The following is a 22,845-nucleotide window of genomic DNA, read 5'->3' as shown; positions in this document are numbered from 1 at the left end:
TGCTTCTTCATTGATTTTCCTGCATGTATGTCTGTGTACCATGTGTGCACCTGGTTCCCACATGGGTCAGAAGAGGGACTTGAGTTACAGATGCCTGTGAGCCACCACATGGATGCTATGAACTACACCCTGGTCTTCTGTGAGAGCAATAATCACTCTAAACTGCCTAGCCATCCTTTTACACATACCCCACCCTTAAGGTTTATGACCTGGGGTTAGACAGCAAAAGGAAAGAAGAGGGAGGGAGAGGACAAAGGGAGAGGAAGAAAGAGAGGTAAGAAGGGTTTAAAGTATTTTAATCTCCATTTCTTGGTGGATACAGACCCAGTGACATAAAAATCTCCTACTGGGCCATCCATTGCTTAAAGTTTCACTGCGGCTAGATAGCAATCTATTCTAACACATCATCCGTTTTACACATTAGGATCCACATAAATCAGTATATCCTAGAAATTACTGCTTTTGCTAGTTAATGGTGTTTCAGTATTTTGCTTGGAGTTACCCCAAATCAAGCAGAATCTGGTTTCCCTTGTGCTGTTGATATGTTTGCTCAGGGTTTATTCTAATGTTAGGTTTTGCTTGGGTTGTTTTTGTAGATCAACTTTGCATCCGTATTATTCAACACTGAGATGAGGTCTATACTCAAATAGTTCTAGTCTGTAACTTTTCTCTTCTGCTGATGTACCTATGGGTAGTGAAGCAAGAACCACTGCTCAGGTAGCTGTAAACTGTTTTGCCTTATATTTTCTGAGAGGTTATTGTGAATTTCCTTGCAAAATGTCTTGTTTTTATTATTCTTTCTTTCTTTCTTTCTTTCTTTCTTTCTTTCTTTCTTTCTTTCTTTCTTTCTTTCTTTCTTTCTTTCTTTCTTTCTTTCTTCTTCTTCTTCTTCTTCTTCTTCTTCTTCTTCTTCTTCTTCTTCTTCTTCTTCTTCTTCTTCTTCTTCTCACTATTATTATTTTCAGCCAAATTTTATTTAATCCTTCATTTATTGTTTTTATTACATGTCTGTCTAGTCCACTACTGCCCCCTAACTTGAATACAGCCTCATGCTGATAAAGAGGCTTACTTCTGGTTTCGTTCTCTCTAAAAGTATTTGAATTTGATTTAATTTTATTTTCAAGGTTATAATATAATCACAACATTTCTTTCTTTTTCTCACCCCCAATTACTCCCATACATTTCTCTCACTCATGGCCTTTTTTTTTTATACCAATTGTTTTGCATGCATCTATGCATATGCATATACATCGATACATTCCTAAATATAACTTGCTCAGTTCATGTAATGCTGTGTGTATGTATGCTTTCAGGGCTGACCATTTAACATTGGACAATCAGTGGTGTGCTTTTCCAGGGGAAGGCCATCTCTTCTGCCCCCAGCTTTCGTCAGTTCTGTGAATAGAGTTGAGGCCTCTTGGGCCTTTCCAGTTCACTTAGGGATGTTTTTGACAGAATTCACTTCTCTATTCATCTCCTTACATCTGTTTCTACTAACGTGCTACTGCTGCCTGTGGTCACATTATGTAAAAACCTCCAGTTTTACAGATAGCAGCATCCCAGGAAAGAAAGGTTCAGAATCTTGCTCCAACTCACCAAAGTTCTAGCCCAGGAGATTTTGCAAAGAATTAACTAAACCATCCATACCATAGTATAAAGTTCAAAATTTTGACTCTGTTAACATAATGGCTACAACAACAACAACAACATTTATTTATTTATTTACTTATTTATTTTTGTATCCTAAAGAAAATCTTGAGATATGCAAAATATAATCAGAACCTAAATTTTAAGAGATTTAAAAGTGTTTGATTGTTGTTCATATTTTAAAAATAATTTGTTTAAACATTTTTACATATACTTATTATCTACTTACTCTAATGAATACATGCGTATATGCACTTGCCATGCACATGTAGAAAAGTCAGGAGAAAACTTGCAAGAGTCAGTTCTTTCCTTCTGCCATGTGGGTCCCAAAGTTGAGTTCGGGCTAGACACGTCAGCAGATACATTCAACCACTGAGAGTTGCAGGCCCTGGTTGTTGGTTTTAAACTGTGTGACATAAACTTTCTCCCCTGTGAAGAGTTGGTAATTGGGTCTTTGGGTCTTCTGGAACAAACTAACAATGGACTGGCTAGGCTAACAGGAGATGAGATACTAGCGTTCAGAATCTCAAGTACTCGGGTGACACAGGGTACTCATTAACCCACTGTGATAGCAAAGTGTGTATAGCCTTCTTCATAAGCAAAAAAAAAAAAAAAAAAAAAAAGGCAAGGCAGGAGGCAATTTTAGTAAATGATTTTTTTAGCAGAGACGAATGAGTCCAAAGAGTAGACTGTGAGTAGGGACAAAGGTTCCTTGAGGTTTGGAGTGTGGTGTTTCACTTTCAAGCTCTTCTTCTGTGGGAACTATTACTCTGCGATGAGATTATAGAGAGGACTCTCATGACCACTGCAGGCTTCTAGAAGTACTGAGTCAGGTAAGAGGCTTTCAGAGACGCTCTTCTTGGATTTTGGGAGAGACTGTTCCAGACGGGGGAGTCCAAGAGAACTTGAGCCTTCTTTTCTAGTTCAAAGCAGCCGGATGGTTAAATGTCACGCTGGGAGCATTTCTGAGTCCCACACAGCATCTCCTCAAATGAAATGCTAGCTCTAGATCGTTCTTAAGCAGATGACGAAAGAGCACTTTACAGGGTGGAGGCAATTTTGAAGGACATGGAAAAAAATTGAAATTGTACAGAGCAGTTGTCAAGAGAGCCCCAAGAACTATTAGAGTTTTAGAAGGACTTTTGAACTTGGAGATTTAAGTGACCTAAATTGAGTCTTAATTACTCTTCCTCTGGAGTAAGACAGTGCCCTCCCAGGTGGGTGGTGGTTCTCTGTAATGAAACAGTAAGGTAAACTGGCCTCTCCTTTCAGCAAAACATCCTGTTTTGGTTTTCAGTTGCCCCAGGCAGTGGCAAAGCTCAAGTGCGCAAATTTGTTTCTGAGGGTATTTAATTGGAAAGTTCATTCTCCTTTGGTTTTGGAAACACACACACACACACACACACACACACACACACACACACACACACACCCACCCACACCCACACCCACACACACACACACCCACCCACACACACACCCACACACCCACGCACACACACACACACACGCACACACGCACGCACGCACGCACGCACGCACGCACGCACGCACGCACGCACGCACGCACGCACGCACACACACACACACACACACACACACACTTTCTTCCCGAGTAAAAAGTGGCGAAGAGAAAGAGCTAACAGATGGTAGAACTCTCTCAGCATGGATTTAGCCACTTCTGACTGATAGATTTTACACTCTGGCCTTTTTCAGCTCTTGAGGCAGCAGAGTTGGGTCCTTCAGGCAGAGCAGAGCAGGCTGGTGGAAGTAGTCTAAACACCATTAAGTGATTCTCAGATGTAAGAAGAATTTCCCTTGACTACTACACCACAGCAATGATTTCATTGTACCTTAAGTCCTCCACAGAGGGATGGGCTTTTGGGTGAGTGTACTGCCTGAGTCTGTATAAAGCTTTCGAGTCATTTTTGGTTCATTTTTATGTTATGAGGCCTGCTGCCTCACTCTTACTACCACAGGAAAGATCTCCCCCAGTAGATAGATAAGTTGTAAGCTCTTGCACACTTGCTTACAATGAATATAGTTATGGTTTCAACAAAATGACTATTTTAAGCTATTTGGGGAGCTTTTGGTAATAGGTGTGATATTAACTCAACTTTCATTAAAAGAAAGGTTGCAAGTTCCCTATTCTGACTTTTCAGGACAGGGCAGAATTAACAGGGATTTCTCTCACTTTGCCAGCAATCTTTCATGACATCTGGCCCCTCTCCTTTGATAAGCCATTCTTGACAGATGGCAAATCAGCCGGCACACAAAGGTTCCCGGGACGATCAGTCTCACCAGACTTGGAGTCACCGGCTCCACATTTAATACCACCATGCAGTTCTAGGAGAACCTTTGGGGTATAGAAATTGCACTAAACATAGCGGCATCTTTAGTTGTGTCAGCTAAATACCTATTGGGAAGTGTGTCTTCTGTCTATGTCAAATTCTGGCTTCACTCCCTGTCATCTTTAGTTTTGGGGAGACTGAACTGTAATGTGGTTTAGGAACATAGACTTAAATCTGTGCCTTCGTTTGGCTGCATGGCAATTTTCTTGCATTTTATTTCAAGTATAGGTCTGCCACTGAAAATTAGTAAGGATAGCAACATTTACTGCTGTTACTTCTTAGACACTGTGTCAGGCTCCGTTTGTTTCAAAGTCTGTAACTTTTAAAACAGTGTAACTATTTAGCCCTCACCAACCCCTTACTTGAAACTCATGATCACTGCAGCACAGAAGTGGGAAGCATCAGCTCTTAAAAAAACCCTGTCCGTCAACAAGGTCAAAGTAGGACAGCAGAGCAGGACTCACAGGATAAAATACTTCCAGAGCACATTCCTCCCAGTGCCTTCAGCACAAAGCCTTCCTCTGTAATATATGATGTAATTTTCATTATAAACAAAGTTTACTTTATAATTAAATTTCTCCTTTTTCATAAATGGTGCTTATTCAAATGTTTCATCTGACTTCTGGGGGAATCAGCATCCTGGGCCTCAAGCTGTATTACAGAGCAATATTGATTAAAAACTGCATGGTATTTGGTACAGTGACAGGCAGGTAGATCAATGGAATAGAATTGAAGACCCAGAAATGAACCCACACACCTATGGTCACTTGATCTTTGACAAAGGAGCTAAAACCATCGAGTGGAAAAAAGACAGCATTTTCAGCAAATGGTGCTGGTTCACTTGGCAGTTAGCATGCAGAGGGATGCAAACTGATCCATTCTTATGTCTTTGTACAAAGCTTAAGTCCAAGTGGATCAAGGACCTCCACATAAAACCAGATACACTGAAAATAATAGAAAAGAAATTGGGGAAGAGCCTTGAGCAGATGGGCACAGGGGAGAATTTCCTCTACTGCTGGTGGGATTGCAAGCTGTTACAACCACTCTGGAAATCAGGTTGGCAGTTCCTCAGAAAATTGGACATAGTATTACCTGAGGACCCCGCTATACCACTCCTGGGCATATACCCAGAAGATGCTTCAACATGTAATAAGGACACATGCTCCACTATGTTCACAGAAGCCTTACTTATAATAGCCAGAAGCTGAAAAGAACCCAGATGTCCCTCAACAGAGGAATAATGCTTTTTTTTTTAAAACAAGTGACCAATAGCTAATATTTTGGAGGATCAACTACATATCCATTAGTTACTCTAAAAATTCATATAGACTTTATAATAAAAAATTCCTGTAAGTAAATAAATACATCCCACACTAATGGTACAAAGTCTACAGAACTCAAGCATGTCTATACAAGCACTCGGAGTGAAGGCTGTGAAGCTTCGTGTTAAATGTTACACTTCAAGTATCATATATATCTTATGCACTTAACTACCACTAAACACCAAAAACTCATGGCAAAATTACAATGAGAAATCCATTAGTTTTAATCCTCTTTCATAGCTAGCATCTTTTCCCTGCATTCTTGTGTTTCACATACCCTTACATTTTAATCTTCTCTTTATGTTTACTGCATCAGCATGCACATCTGTTACTTCATCACACTATGCTATAAAAATGTTGCTTTATATCTTGAGTCCTTATGCTAATTCTTCATCTTCCTGTACTCTATCTACCTCTTCTTGTCTGTTTACCTAATATTTCTTTTTCATTAAACTATATCTTAGAACAGAATTGCATTTTGGCTCCTTAGCCCAATGTTCATAGTTCAAGTTGGGAGATGTTGGTCCACAATTTAAACTTTCCTTTTTACTATGTAATGCATCCTTGCATATAATACATGTAAATAGGTGTTAATTTCTGACACTGAATTAAAATCCTCTAGGATGCAGGAAAGCAAACAAACAAACAAACAAAAAGCCTGCTAGAGTATGTAGAATGCTAATTGTGCATTTGTATAGAAAACTTGAATTTATAGTAATCACAGATTATTATTTATTTAATGTATTCCTAACAATGCTTCATTGATTTAGCCTGATTATAGAATGTTTACAATCTAGTAGATATTGAGGATCATTTTTCCTTATACATTTAAGTGAACAGTTAACTTGTTGTTTCCAAAAGAAAATACTGCAGAGAGGAAGACAGAAAGTGTTTTGGATTATTTACATTTTGTCACGAGTGTTGAAATGGCAGCTGTTTATGTGATGATGTGCCCATGCAGGTAAGAAAGGAACTTGCAGGACTCAGTTCTCTCCTACCACGTGGGTACTAGAGAGCAAACTCAGGTGCTCAGACTTAACAGCAGGTGATTTTAATCACTACACCATCTTGCTGACCCTGATTTGGATTTTTATTTAAAGTTCTAGAATTAGTTAAATGTTTTAAAGACCAAACTGGACAGTACTGTTTACATAATGTATTGATAAGTATTTCCTAAAAAAACTTCTCTCCCTCTCCCTCTCCCTCCCCCTCCCTCTCCCCCTCCCCGTGTCTGTCTCTCTCTCTGTCTCTCTCTCTCTGTCTCTCTTGGTCTTTCTCATTTTTTTTAATTTCATGTTTTAGCAGATTTTTGATTACATTTTGTATGACAGTTACTCTTCTAAGCATAAAGGCTATGCAAGGAGCCACAAACTATAGCAAAATATTATGGAGACACTCTCCTATTCTTATCAGAATACAGTTCTATGCCTGGCCTTTCTACGCTTACTTTAAATATTGGTTTAATACTAATACTAAAAATTAAGTATTGGTTTAATACTACTTGTATTCTAATGCTAAATACTGGCTCCTCAAGATGTGATTGCCCCCAAAGAGCAGATCTTCACATACTCAATTTGATGCCATGTGAAACTTTGCCCCAATTTAGCTGGTCAATAAAATGCTAGAATGTGTGATTGGCCAGTGGAGGGAGAAAGGTATGACTTTAGGTTTGAGAGAGGGATTACAGCTGGAGAGAGAGGAGCAGAAAATGGAGGACGAAGAAGCTGCATGGTTAGATCAGAACTGCATGGCCAGGAGAAACAGCAAGTAACAAGGGAAGGACTCCATAGCTATATAATAAGTCAGTATAGCTTTAGATCCATCTAGGCTTATAGCTTGCAAATAAAATACCTGGATTCTGTGTCTTTTATATGGGCTTGTTAGGATTATAAATTCATTCTACAGTAAACAAATGTGCTGTTCAATTCTGTGGCTTTGAAACACTTCAGGAACATAATGTCTTCGACTAAAGTGGCTCAACCATCTAGACTGTAGAGAAACAATATTCAGGGAATAGACTTTCTTCTTTTTTTTATTGGATACTTTCTTTATTTACATTTCAAATGTTATCCCCTTCACCTGTTCCCCCCTCCCAGAAATCCCTTATCCCATCCTCCCTTCCCCTGCTTCTGTGAGGGTGTTCCTCTACCCAACCTTCCACTTCCACCTTCCTGCCCTTGATTCCCCTACACTAGGGTATCTATCGAGCCTTCACAGGACCAAGGACCTCTCCTCTCATTGATGCCTGACATGGCCATCCTCTGGTACTTATGCAGCTGGAGCCATGAGTACTCCTTGATTGATGGCTAAGTCCCTGGGAGCTCTGGGGGGTCTGGTTGGTTGATATTGTTGTTCTTCCTATGCAGACCTGTTTATAGCAGTCTTATTTATAATAGCCAGAAGCTGGAAAGAACCAAGATGTCCTTCAACAAAGGAATGGATACAGAAAATGTGGTACATTTACACAATGGAGTACTACTCAGCTTATAAAAACAGTGAATTCATGAAATTCTTAGGCAAATTGATGGAACTAGAAAATATCATCCTGAGTGAGGTAACCCAATCACAGAAGAACATACATGGTTTGCACTCACTGATAAGTGGATATTAGTCTAAAAGCTCCAAAACCCAAGATACAATTCACAGACCACATGAAGTTCAATAAGAAGGAAGACCAAAGTGTGGGTGCTTCGGTCCTTCTTAGAAGGGGAACAAAATACTCACAGAAGTAAATATGGAGATAAAGTGTGGAGCAGAGATTCAAGGAAAGGCCATCCAGAGACTTTCCCACCTGGGGATCCATCCCATATACAGTTACTGAACCCAGACACTATTGTGGATGCCAAGAAGTGCATGCTGAAAGGAGCCTGATATGACTGTCTCCTGAGAGGCCCTGCCAGTGCCTTACAAATGCAGAGGCACCCCTTCTTAGAATTGGGAACAAAACACCCATGGAAGGAGTAACAGAGACAAAGTTTGGAGCTGAGACAAAAGGATGGACCATCTAGAGACTGCCATATCCAGGGAACCATCCCATAATCAGCCTCCAAACGCTGACACCATTGCATACACTAGCAAGATTTTGCTGAAAGGACCCAGATATAGCTGTCTCTTGTGAGACTATGCCAGGACCTAGCAAACACAGAAGTGGGTGATCACAGTCAGCTATTGGATGGATCACAGGGCCCCCAATGGAGGAGCTAGAGAAAGTACCCAAGGAGCTAAAGGGATCTGCAACCAAATAGGTGGAACAACATTATGAACTATCCAGTACCCCGGAGCTCTTGACTCTAGCTGCATATGTATCAAAAGATGGCCTAGTCGGAGTCGGCCATCACTGGAAAGAGAGGCCCATTGGACTTGCAAACTTTATATGCCCCAGTACAGGGGAACGCCAGGGCCAAAAAGTGGGAGTGGGTGCGTAGGGGATTGGGGGAGAGGGTATGGGGGACTTTTGGGATAGCATTGAAAATGTAAATGAGGAAAATACCTAATTAAAAAAAGAATATAACTGTGTACTGGCTAGTTTTGTGTCAACTTGACACAGCTGGAGTTATCAGAGAGAAAGGAGCTTCAGTTGAGGAAATGCCTCCATGAGATCCAACTGTAAGGCATTTCCTCAATTAGTGATCAAGGGGGAAAGGCCCCTTGTGGGTGGAACCATCTCTGGGCTGGTAGTCTTGGGTTCTATAAGAGAGCAGGCTGAGCAAGCCAGGGGAGGCAAGCCAGTAAAGAACATCCCTCCATGGCCTCTGCCTTGGCTCCTGCTTTCTGACCTGCTTGAGTTCCAGTCCTGACTTCCTTGGTGATGAACAGCAGAATGGAAGTGTAAGCCGAATAAACCCTTTCCTCCCCAACTTGCTTCTTGGTCATGATGTTTGTGCAGGAATAGAAACCCTGACTAAGACAAACTGTAACAAAGATTGGAGCTGAGACAGAGGAAGGACCAACCAGAGAATGCTCCACCCAGGGATCCATCCCATAATCAGCCACCAAACGCAGACACTACTGCATATGCCAGCAAGATTTTACTGACAGGACCCTGATATAGCTGTCCCTTGTGAAGCTATACCAGTGCCTGGCAAATACAGAAGTGGATTCTCATAGTCATCTCTTGGCTGGAACACAACCCCCCCCCCCACAATGGAGGAGCTAGAGAAAGTACCCAAGGAGCTCAAGGGGTCTGAAACCCTATAGGTGGAACAACAATATGAACCAACCAGTACCCCCAGAGCTCATGTCTCTAGCTGCATATGTAGCAGAAGATGGCCTAGTCGGCCATCACTGGGAGGACAGGCCCTTGGTCTTGCAATGACTATATGCCCCAGTACAAGGGAATGGCTCGGCCAGGAAGCCGGAGTGGTGGATTGGGGGGCAGGGCAGGGGGAGTGTATAGGGGACTTTCAGGATGGCATTTGACATGTAAATGAAGAAAATATCTAATAAAAATGTTTTTGTTTTTTTTTTTTAAAGAAAAAAAAAAACAAATACAGAGGCAGATACTTGCAGTCAACCATTGGACTGAGCACTGGGTCCCCTGTAGAGAAGTTAGAGAAAGGACTGAATGAGTTGAAAGGGTTTGCAACCCCATAGGAAGAACAACAATATTAACTAACTAGACTTTGTTCTCATTCAACCATAAAAGATATTCTCGGTCATTTTGCTCTAACTTTTCTCCTGTATTTCTGTAGTTCACAAAAAAAAATTCAGATATTTAGTGATTTGATGGAAAAAAAATCTAGGTGGTTTGTTGGGTGTCTCATATTACAAAGCAACCTGGTATTTATTTAAACATTAGTCTGTGTGATGTGGTATCCTATATTTTATACCTAAAATAAAATATAGTTTATTAGATGAACTAAATTTAGCTTAGAAAGATATCACTTAAGTAAAAGTAGAATCAGTTTTCAGGGCAAGAATTATAGGTAAAATTAAATCTGGGAGCAAGTGGATTTTATGTAATTAACCTCAGTATAAGATTTTCAAGAATAAGCCTTTATATTTTTAACTGCATTAATTCTTATTACTACTTGATAAGTATTTGAGAATGAGAGAGTATTATAAAATAAGAAAACAAAGTATGTCATTCAAACAATGACAAAAATAATATAGTATCAAATATGATCTTCAAATACTTTTGAAATGGAACTTTGAGTGAAAAGAATAACTTCAATCCACTTTGAATCTAAATGCCTACAATGAATAGGCCCACATACGAACATAAACACAGCTATATTCTTGTCTATGCTTCCTTGACTATGTGTATAAAAATTTGACATCTAAAATGCTTACACTCGTGAAAGAACATTGTATTTATTATTGCCTCTAGTACATTTATTCAAAACATTAATGTTAACCTTGCTAAAATGGTTTCTACTGATAGTTTGCTTTTTCTTCTATCCTCATGGAAGTACTATTTCAAGTATTTATTCATGTTTTCCTATTTTCATTCTGAAGGGTTTAGGCCCATTCGTCTTTCCAACTGCATGACTTATCTTTGTAGTCCACCTATTCCATGGGAATGTCTACTTTGCTTTTGAAGCCTTCCATGCATCTTCATGGTATCCGTGGAGGGAATTGACATAGTATAGTCTGTCTGGAGATAATAAAAAGCAAAAACAGAATTTCAATCTTAAATATGATCATATCTTCTGTGCTTAAGAATATAATATTTTTCTTCTATAATCCAGTGTTTGATGAGGGTTTCCGAAGCATTGACATTTCCTTGTGTATTTAGCTACATTCAGTTAATAAATACTTGAACTTTTCTTATGCAAAGAAGTAGTGTATTAAAACTAAAGGTCAGAACATGTCTGAAATGCTTGCGTTTATCAAAGCAAATGTGAAATAAATCATATGTAGAAAATTGGTCCATAATATCTTTGTTGTTAGATGACTTGCAGTAGAACAAAAGTGTGGGCTTCAAATAAACTCTATATTTAGAACATAGTTATCCTTGTTTGCCTTGGTAATATAAGATCAAGAATATAGAAAAATATAATTGTGGATCAAATAACTTTTTTCCTTGAGCTGTTAGATTGCATCTGATTTTGCAAGTCTAGTGTTTCAAGTATCTTTATGCCTCCATTTTTAGAGTTAAAAATGGAGGGCAGATGGACACCATCTGTATCTGTCATTAATGAACCAATATGTTTCTACAATGGGCCATGAAATAAGAAGGCAGACATTTTCACAATACTGTGCAGTAAATGAACCCTTTTTACTAGAGACCATTAAGGATATGACTTTAAAGTAGAACTAGTCATCTGTGTACTATTACAAAATGTAACCATCAGGTACTTTAAGAAAGCATAAAGGAATGAATCAGATAATGTAATTTGATATTTTGCTAACATGGAGTCTTTTAAAAACTATAGAGCAATTTGTAAGTATAATAAGCAAATTTACTCTGACATAACAGTAAAAATAAAAAAAATCATGTTGAGAGTTTCTCTAAGGGAATCCAGTAGGGAAAGGAGAGTCATTAAAAACCTGGAATTCTTCTCTCTGAAGGGATTTATAGATGACTCTATCACTTCTAAAAAAAATCTAGATGACGGACATGGCTACCTCCAGACAAATCTACTTATATAATAAAAATACACAGACCCTAGCCTTTTCATTCCTCTACTGCTAGGCACCTTATAAAAATCTTCATGCATCAAAATTAGCTATATCTAATATCTGTAAAAAAAAAACCACTGGATTTTGGTAAAGTTGAAAATAGTCATGCTGAAGTTGTAGAGCTTCACATTGGATTTTACACATCTATGGTCAGATATATTTTGCCTCACTTATTTGCCATACATAAAATAAAGAAAATCCTACAATAGAGCTAAAACTAGGAAAAACGTTGGCTTTATAGCTTCTATCATGACCCATGTGGCCATTACATGCATCTGTCCTACCCCATCACATAAATCTACTCTTTTCTCTTACTATCATTATTGTACCCATGGGTACATTTATATACACCGCCACACCCTTACAGTATAGGATACCTGTAAGAAGGAGATCATGCCGCTTTTATTTCTTATTGAAATTGTGTGACCTCACTTAATATTCTACCTCTCAACTCCATACACTTTCCTGCAAATTTTGTAATATAGTTTTTCTATAGGTGAACAGCATTTCATTATCCATTCACTTGCTGGTGGTCATGTAGGTTGATTCTATTCTCTTGCTGTCATGAATAAGGCAGTAGTAACTATGAGAGCTTAAAGAACTCTGTGGCAGGGTATGGTATTTTACAGGTGTATGTCCAAGAGTGAAATAGCTGAGTCATAATGCAATTACAATTGTAATTTTTGGAAAAAAAATCTCTAATGGATTTCCGACTGGCCCTATTCATAATCCACCCAGCACTGAATAAGCTTTATATTTCTCCATCTCCTCTCTACGTTTGATGTCAGATTTCTTTATGATGGCCAGTCTGACTGGGATGAGGTGTTTCATTTTTTAATAAATATACAAGCCTGGTTTACAAAGTGAGTTCCAGGACAGCCAAGGCTACACAGAGAAACCCTATCTTGAAAAACAAAAAACAAAAACAATAAATAAATAAACAAAGAAAATAGAATATGTTTAAACACTGGATACACCTGGGTATGGTTCTCATTATGCGATCCCCTCAGTTGAAGGCTAAAGAAGAAGGATCATTTCATCATGGGTTCAAGACCAATCTGGAATTCAAACTGGGCTAGCAATGCAAAAAAAAAAAAAAAAAAAAAAAAGACACTGAGGATCACCAGCATGCGACTGTGCAAAAGGCTTCAGGACATTAAAACAGTAATTCAGAAAAGGCTTTTGAAGACTTATACAAAACAGTAAAGCCATATCACGAGGATTTTTGTCTTAAATAAATGTGGTTTACTTTGAATTTGTCTTGGCTTTTCACTTGCTATTATGTTATAGTATCCGTTAAAAGTCAAGCATTTATGGTTTGTTTTATTTATACATTTATCATTATTTATTTGTATGTATGTGTACTGTTTGGAAGCTGGAAACCAAACTCTGGTCATCTGCAAGCAAAGCAAGTGATTCCCCGCTATTGAACAATTTCCCCAGCCCCACTGATGGTTTATTTATTTTTAGATGCTTTTCTTCAAATCTTTAAAATGTTGCTACTCAAACTTCATATTTCTAAAATATTTTTATTTTCTTCAAATCTTTAAAATGTTGCTACTCAAAATGTATAGTTCTAATATTTTGTTGTTAATTAATCAAGACACTGTAGTTGACCTGACATGTAATAACAGCCCACACAAACATGTAGCATATGCATGGAGGAAAACTTCCTGTGAAGAAAATACACATCAAAGCACAGAAATGTATGCTTTTCATATCTTGTCAATGTTGATATGATACCTTATAAGATGATATTATACATTGTATGACCCATGTCTTTTATATTTGTGTTATGTCATTTAAACAGTGTATCTCTTAAGAAAATTATCAAGCTAAAAGCAAGCCAAATTTTAATAAACTACCAAATTGACTTAAATTGCTTCAGTTCTGAAAGGCTGTGCGCATTGAGTTATACTTGATGGAAGTGGGAAGAGATAAACCATAGAAAGACCTCAGATCTTTGGTAACAGGAGGATATTGTGAGGAAACGTTTACACTTCGCGGCGCTTGAACAGGCTTCCAAACTCCATGTCAGTATAGTAATCACTGGTTACCTCAGTATCTCTGAGACAGAGAGTGAGGGTAACTCCAAAACCAAAATTAAAAAACAAACAAACAAACAAACAAAAAAAGGATGGAGATCTGGGCAGCACTGTCTGACACAGAATATTTAGAATATTTCCTCCCACGAAGCTTTTAGTCTCCATATTTTCCCAGAAAGGCAAAATGTGCAAATCTCATCCTTCTAAATACCCAGAAGTCAGTTGGGGTTAGTCTATTTTAGTGGGGTTTAGCTTTAAGCTCTTGTATGGGTTGAGTTCTTTATTCTCTCTCTCTCTCTCTCTCTCTCTCTCTCTCTCTCTCTCTCTCTCTCTGTGTGTGTGTGTGTGTGTGTGTGTGCATGTGTGTGGGTAACCTAGGAAAAATGTGATAGAATACCATCGCTTTATCCACTAGGAACAAATAGTCTTAGATGCCTGTAATGTCAGCGTTACCTGCTCAGTCTGAACGGACTAGGCTAGGGTCTATGTGTTTGTATACTGATGGCGAGTGGCTAGGATCTTACTCCTGCTTCGCTGAGGCTGTTAAAAACTCTTATCTACACTCCTAGTCCTATCCAGACCAATCTTCAGACAAGACTTGTAATAGTAAAATCATAGCACATTTTTACTGGATTACTGAACACGCTGGGGTGTGTTGGGTGCTGTCTGTCCTTTAGTCTTCATCTTGACACTCTATTAGAGAAGAGCCTTCTTCATGTTGCCTGTTTTACAGAAGATACAGAGGAAGAAACTGGGTCTCAGAAATATTTTCTTATTTGCCCAACATCATTTAGCTATCAAATGAGGAAACATGCAGAGTCATGTTTCTATACCATCTTGCTTTTTAGATGGAGAGATAGGTTCTCTATAGCATCTTGCTTTTAGGATAGATAGTTGGGTTTTGGTTTTTTTCTTGCTTGCTTGATTATGCTACTGTTATAAAATATCCTGAAAAAAAAACTTATGAGAGAAAGGGTTTATTTTTAGCTCAGTTTCAGGTTCTGGTCTGTAATTGTAGGAAAGTCAGTGTGAGAGAAGCTTAAATGAGTGCAAGCATATTTGTGATGATCTCACTTTCTCTATCCTTATACTCTTCAATATCCCTGCCTACGGAATGATATCACTTACAGTGGGTGTTCTAACATCAATTAATGTAAAATAGGTAATCCCCTAAAGTCATCACTGATTAGCCTTATCAGGTGACTCTAGATTGTTTCCATTCGACAGTTAAAACTAACACACACACACAAACTTGTCTGACACAGAATATTTCCTCCCACGAAGCTTTTAGTCTCTATATTTTCCCAGAAAGGCAAAATGTGCAAATCTCATCCTTCTAAATACCCAGAAGTCAGTTGGGGTTAGTCTATTTTAGTGGGGTTTAGCTTTAAGCTCCTGTATGGTTTGAGTTCTTTCTTTATTCTCTCTCTGTCTCTCTCTGTCTCTCTGTCTCTGTCTCTGTCTGTCTCTGTCTGTTTCTGTCTCTGTCTCTGTCTCTCTCTGTCTCTCTCTGTCTCTCTCTCTTTGTCTCTCTCTCTCTCTCTCTCTCTCTGTGTGTGTGTGTGTGTGTGTGTGTGTGTGTGTCTGTGCGTGTGTAGTTCACGTATTCTAATACTGTGGCAGGGCGCTGTGGCAGAAGACTGCAGAGGGTTATGTTCTGGCCTGTAGGCCTTGTTAAACAAAGATTTTCCCCTTCTCAATACAACCAGTTATATCCTATTACACCTCACAGGACTGTTTAACTGAAGTAGTATACAAACAGATAAGCTGAGAGGTGTCTACTTTCTCATTATTAATTGTTTGCCAGAATAAGAAGTATCTTCTGTCCTGGAACTCACTCTGTAGACCAGGCTGGCCTTGAACTCTGAAATTTGCCTGCCTCTGCCTCCCAAGTGCTGGGATTAAAGGCGTGTACCACCACTCCCGGCAAAATGTATCTTAAAAGAGATGAGAATTCAGTCTTTTGTGAGATTTGGATTTAATCTGTGACCTCTTTTACAGCATCATAATATTTTTCAAAATTTCAAAGGTCATTTTCACAAACAAAAATAGCACACAGGTCTCTGTCTGCTATTTCATATCGCCAAGTTGTTATTTGTAATTTGAGGTTAAAACTTAGGGACCCGCCGGGCATGGTGATGCTCGCCTTTAATGCCAGCACTTGGGAGGCAGAGACAGGTGGATTTCTGAGTTCGAGGCCAGCCTGGTCGACAAAGTGAGTTCCAGAACAGCCAGGCCTATACAGAGAAACCCTGTCTCAAAAAACAAAAAACAAAAACAAAAACAAAAACACCCGAAAAACCAAGACTGTAGGGACCCAATGAGTAAGAGCACTTGCTATTTGTGTAGTGGACCTGAGTTCAGTTGCCAGTACTCACATGGTAGTTCATAGCCCCAATTTCAGAGGATCTGATCCCTCTTTTGGCCTCTGATTTTTATCAGGCATGTACATAATACATATACATATACATATACATATACATATACATATACATATACATATACATATACATATACATATACATATACATATACATATACATTATACACAGGTAAAATACTCACACATAAATACATCTTTAAAACATTTAAACATTGAGGCTATGAATCATGTGCCTTTATGATACATGTTAGGACATAGCTAATAATTTGCTAGAGATATTATTTTTATTCACTCAAATTCTAATATATTTTCTTAAATTGAATAAAAAATATAATGCATGATGGTTAAAAAATCAGAAATTGTTCCTTACTACTATTTTTCAAAATTGCTTCTTCCTAAAATGAATTAAAATTTATCGTATTTGGAATATTGTCTCTAATATTTGGTATGCATGTTTACTGATTAATCAGGCTGATTTATATGTCTTTGGAACACAGTATGCTAGATAAATGGACAACAATTCTACTGTGTAGTCATCAAACAACTATGACCCTGTAATGCTGGGTGGTTCTACAAATCAAGACTTGGCTTTTCACACCTAGTTCTTTTAGCCTGAAAGTCATGAATGGCATGGCATGTATAAATTAATGTTGAAATTTGATTGGTGGCATGCTGTTATCATGAACTTTCAGAGCAAACTTTACTTTGAAAGCTAAAATCTTTTAAATCAAGGAAATTACCAATTTGCTGCAAAACAGTATATATAAGAAAAAGGGTGATGCAACAAATATTTTTGGGTACAATCAACTCAAAATACTCATGCATTTATTCTATTGGCTGTTGGTAATATGCTTTAATGCCCAGTATGTCGGTCTTGTGACAGTTGAAAAAGACAGAATTCAATGCTGTTTATATACAGAAATAGCATTTTTACATAGAAAACATTCCTTTAGAATATTGTTATTTCATTTATTAAATTCCATTTTTAAATTCCATTCATCAAAAAGCTACAAATCTCCCCCTGTTTGATACTTCATAGTCTTTGACTAATTTGTATTGTTATATGTTTATAAATATTAGTATTTTCAGTGACTGGCAGTAGGTTTATACATAGGGCAAGTAAAGAAGTGGAACAGAGAATGACAGACCCTGAAGCTCTACCAATGTCATGTTCAGAACTGTGTCTTGAACACATCCACCCATTGTCACTCTCTGTTCCTTCTTTGTTTGGTTAGGATCAAATACCAGTCTTTTGTTTACTATGTAGAGAGCCTACAAAGAAAAAACAAATTCTCAACCATTTTGGCAGACATTCGAATACTGTGTTTTAGCACGTGGATCATCCAAACAGAACCTTGGGCATCCCTACCATTAGCCGGGTCACCAGCTAGGCACACCTGAGTAACCTGAGCAGTCTTCAGCCTGGCTCTTTGATTTGGCTTTCACAGGCCAGTCGTTTTTATTTCTTCTCATCTGTCGGCTATCATGTTAACAAGCCAAGCACATCTCAGCAGCTCATTGACAGCATAATAAAATGAGATGAAAATTTCACCGGCTAAAGAAAGTCTTATTTTTATGGCTTTTGGCCTGAGACGGTTTTCATCTGTGTCTTAATAATCAAATAAGGGTAAAAATCCCCAACACAAATCAAACAAACAAACAAGCAAATAAAACCACAGTGGTTGCCTGCAAAGAACTAGGATCCCCTCTGTGGCTGATTGAAAACCAAGGTAAGTTCTAGACCAAAACAAGACGGTATTGTTCATATTATGACAAATTGCTGCCAGGCTCATCTCGATGTTGTTTTTGTAGCACTAGAAACTGTTACCTAATTTACATTTTTTAATATGAAGCCTGGTTCAAGAAAAAAAAAAAAAACCCAAGTGATGATGTTTGGAACTGCTGGGAGCCAGCTGCTTCATGTCAGGGGTTGAGAACAAATGGGTGGAGTTGTGGTCATGGAGTTCCTGAGGTGAGTATCTCATGGCTACTGGAAATTTGGGCAGCTTCTAAAGGCAGTTCTAACCAATGAAAACAAAGCTTAGGCATACAAACAAATAAACATTTCCAAGCTGGAAGGAAACAAGTATTGCTTATCGCACAGCAGGAGCTCTTATGAGCTACAAATTAATATCTAATCTCAAATACATGCAAGCCTTAATCATGTTTATATTTTCAGTATATACCATATATAATTAAGCTATTTAAAATTCTTTAATGGAAGTACTTGCCTTTAATAATAAGGTCTAAGCTTATTTGATTATAGTGTGACTTGGTATGGTTAAGTGTCTAATGTCTTATTAAGGAAATTGCATTGGCATCTTTTGTATGAATCTATACACTAGCTGTTTTCTTTATAGGTTAGACATGGTATGGAGATAGACTTGGAAAATCAGTTTACTATGTTCTATTCTACATGGTCCAAGAGACAGGGAGACACATCCAATAGAAAGGCAAATAAAATGACTCTCGACTGCACTATTCATTATTAATTAGTACAACACAAGAACTCAAAATAGCCCAGGCCATTTTAATGAGAATCAAAACATATTAAAATCAAAGAAAACGGTGGTTTTGTAGCAAATTCTATTCCATCAATATTAATTGATTTCCTTACATTTAAATCCTTGTGGTATTGAAAGGTAAAATAAAGCAGACAGTTGCAGGGCTCCTACAACAAACAATTCTTAAAATTTTCTTCTTGCCTAGCCCTATGGCTTCAGAAATCACAATCTGGATTACATACAGTATTCAGTGTTTTAGCTCTTGACATTTAAAAACAATATCCCTATGAAATTTAGCATGTTGTTTTATGATAAAATAATTGTGCTATGTATTAAATCTCTCTCTCTCTCTCTCTCTCTCACACACACACACACACACACACACACACACACACACACACACACACAGACACAGACACACACTCACACGATTCCTCCTCATGTGTCTAAAGTGTATGTGAAGACAGACTTTTCTCTTTTCTTGTATTGTTACATTAGAGTGTAAGGTTGATAAAGAGAATGAATAAATTATTAACTCTAAATTCATTTGTATTTAGTTGAGCAAATTTCATAGATGAATATGTCAAATCCTGACTCACTTTGGTTAATTAATATCTGAGTAATCAAGATGCTTCTTTCTTAGTGCTTTCTTTTTTATTAGATATTTTCTTTATTTACATTTCAAATGTAAATAAATATACTCTTTCCCGGTATCCCCTCAGAAAACACCCTATCCCATTCTCCCTCTGTTTCTATGAGGGTGCATCCCCCTCTCCTGCCCCCCCCCCCACATTCCCCAACACTGGGACATCAAGCCTTCACAGGACAAGGGCCTACCCTTCCATTGATGTCCACAAAGCCATCCTCTGCTCCATATGGGGCTGGAGCCATGAGTTGTTCAACGAGCACTCTTTGGTTGGTGGTTTAGTCCCTGGGAGCTCTGGGGGGAGGGGTATGGTTGGTTGATATTACTGTTCTTCCTATGAGTTGCAATCCCCTTGAGCTCCTTCAGTCCTTCCTCTAACTCCTCCATTAGAGACTCCATGCTCAGTCCCATGGTTGGGTGCAAGCATCTGCCTCTGTATTTGTCAGGCTCTGTATATTAGGCTCCTGTCAGCTAGCCCTTGGCATCTACAAAAGAGTCTGGGTTTGGTGTCTGTATATGGAATGCTCCAGGTGGGGCAGTCTCTGGATGACCTTTCCTTCAGTCTCAGCTCCACAATTTGTCTCCATATTTCCTCTCTTGAGTACTTTGTTCCCCCTTCTAAAAAGGACTTTGGTCTTTCTTCTTCTTGAGCTTCATGAGGTCTGTGAATTGTATCTTGGTTATTCTAGGGTTTGGGGCTAATATCCACTTACTAGTGAGTGCATACCATGTGTGTTCTTTTGTGACTGGGTTACTTCACTCAGGATGATATTTTCTAATTTTATCCATTTGCCTAAGAATTTCAAGAAGCCGTTGTTTTTAAATAGCTGAACAGTCCATTGTGTAAATGTATCAAATTTTCTGTATCTATTTCTCTGTTGAAGGACATCTGGGTTCTTTCTAGTTTCTGGCTATTATAAATATGGTCAGGACTTTAAATATAATTTTCTTCCAGAAAGATGTGGTAGTCTACACCTGTAACCTCAACACTTGGGACTCAGAGACAGGAGGTTTCCCTGAGGTTCTCTGGTCACTTTCATCTGAAAGGCTAGTGGTTCATTGAGAGACTCTGTCTCCAAACGTAAGTTAGAAAGTAATAGAGGAAGTTCCCTGGTGTCACCTTCTGGCTTCTTCCTGAAGACACACAGGTGCTCACACTCAAATACACAAATGGATACCACCCCCCCCCCACACACACACACAAACTGTCTTACTTATGAGTTCATATTGATGTTGATCTGTGTCAACCAGGATAGGTAACAAGCTCAGTGTAAGTATTAATCTGTAGACTCACAATGAAGCTTTTTATGTCTAGAGGCAGCCATGTCTTTCTGACTTTAATTGCAACTGCTTGCAGTTGTGACTAGATCCATAAAAGAAAGATAATTCAAATCCATTCTGCAACATTATCGCATTCTCACAAGATGTAACATTTGTTTCCTATTTTCATCAGGCATTAATTGCAAAATTCTAATTATGAGTGCTTCTATCCTGTGGATGTGTGTGCTATTTCTCTTTTTATAGGAATAAATTCAAAATGCTTTTGTAAATGGAAGGCTTCTTCGTTGGTCAGCAAAGAAAGGCACTGAGGTCCTCTGCTTACAAAAAGCAATCGGAAAGCACGATGTATTTTCCCACTGCCATCAGAGTTGATGAAAGGCTCTAACCAAAACTGACAGAAGCTGGTATGGCCGTATTCTTTTGTTTCCTTAAAGAAGTACTTTTGAAAGAAGATTGAGGCTAATTGTAGGAACTGTGTGATTATTTAATAGACTAGCTCTTATGCAACATTTTATTTAAAAGGGAAAAAACATCACAAACTGTTGGCAGAACCAAAAGAATGATACATTTTTAGTTACACGGAGAATAAAGTAGATAGGCTGGTGTAATCCTAAGGAAACCCTAATCACTAAAGCCAAGCATCTGAAAGCACTGAGCAATCTGTCCATTCCTCTTGTGATGGTCCAAGGATGCTGTGTTGCTGCATCATAGCAGGTCCTCTTACGTTTAGTGCCCATTGCTTTAGTTATTAACCATGTTCAAAGAGTCTGTTCCTTTGAACACTGTCTGTGGAAATGCTTATACTTACATGTGTGTATGTATTTTTACATAGAGTTCTTTGAATGAGTCATTGTCTTAGGGAGAAATTAGATCCAACAGCCTTTAAAAGTTAAGAGAGGAAATCTCTTATCCCAAGGATGAAACTCTCAGGGTTTGACAGACAGAGCTCTGTTGATATTATCTGTAATACAAAAAACATGCACTTTTAACAATCTCATTGACTAGTTTGTGTTGGTCTGTTTTGTGGAAAAATGTTATAAGAATTAGTCTTTTTTACTATCTGACACAATTTAGTGCAGGCATCATTAGAATGAAAAATAACCAAGCAAATTACTTGGTGAATATTTAGTATTTCTATGATATCAATCTTAATTAACAAATAGTAGTTTCCATGCCATATATATTATATTTATGCTTAATCTAACTTATGACTTAGAATAATCTGACTAGGAAAAGAACTTATTTTTTGTTGCAGTCTTGAAATTCAATGTTTTTAAGTTTTATTGATTTACCTTTTACCAGTACTTAATCACTTAAAATTTTCTTCTGCACATAAAATGGGGAAGCTACATGCATAAAAGGGGTGTTCAATTTGAACATAGTAATTATACATTTAAACATTATTATTATTATTATTATTATATTATCATTATTATTATTATGAAAAAATCTTTGAAAATATTGACCAAAAGAAACATGTTTTTGTTCCTATTGGAATTATATTTTTATAGATATATAATTCTCAGAACTCTTTAGACTTACAAATACTGTCCCAGAATTTTTTACAAGGACAAAATGAATTATGCATATATGTCAGAACACACTAGCTTCTAACTGCATTTTATTGTAGTGTTGAGCACTTGAACTCTAACCAGTTTAACTGAGGGGCTATAGTTTTTATTTCTGTTTAACTGGTAGAAAATTTAGTGCCGCATTCTTGTATAGCATGGAATAGAGTATTATCTTTAAAAAAACAAACAAGTGGATAATTGTCTTTGCCCTCAGAATGATTATTACTAGGAAATTAATAAACAGTATTTTCCAAGTATCATGAAGCATTCGTGCCCCTGTAATACCTGTAACTATATCTTTACTTTTTCTGGGATTTACTCTTGAACTATCTTCAGGAACAAATTACTTTTTGAATGCCTGGACTATCCTTTGGAAACTAATGACTATTCAAAATACACTAGTAGAATATGCAATATCGTAAGGCTGATTATTTTCATGATGTATGTAACTCTAAAGAACAAATTCTATTT

At 37.8% G+C, this 22,845-nt stretch overlaps 1 long non-coding RNA gene across 1 annotated transcript in view; it reads left to right on the top strand.

Moving 5' to 3' along the window:
• Window positions 1–2,353: 2,353 nt before the first annotated feature.
• Gm10732 (predicted gene 10732) overlaps window positions 2,354–22,845 on the top strand; it is a 55,334-nt gene continuing 34,842 nt past the window's right edge. The window contains exons 1-2 of the long non-coding RNA NR_131153.1: window positions 2,354–2,480; window positions 21,047–21,207. This is a non-coding gene — a long non-coding RNA (predicted gene 10732). The remainder of the gene's footprint in view (window positions 2,481–21,046; window positions 21,208–22,845) is intronic.

The sequence above is a fragment of the Mus musculus genome, chromosome 13 (assembly GCF_000001635.26).
Source record: "Mus musculus strain C57BL/6J chromosome 13, GRCm38.p6 C57BL/6J".
NCBI classification, from domain to species: Eukaryota; Metazoa; Chordata; class Mammalia; order Rodentia; family Muridae; genus Mus; species Mus musculus.
The sequence above is the reverse complement of the archived record's forward strand: the minus strand, read 5'-3'. Positions and strand labels throughout refer to the sequence as shown.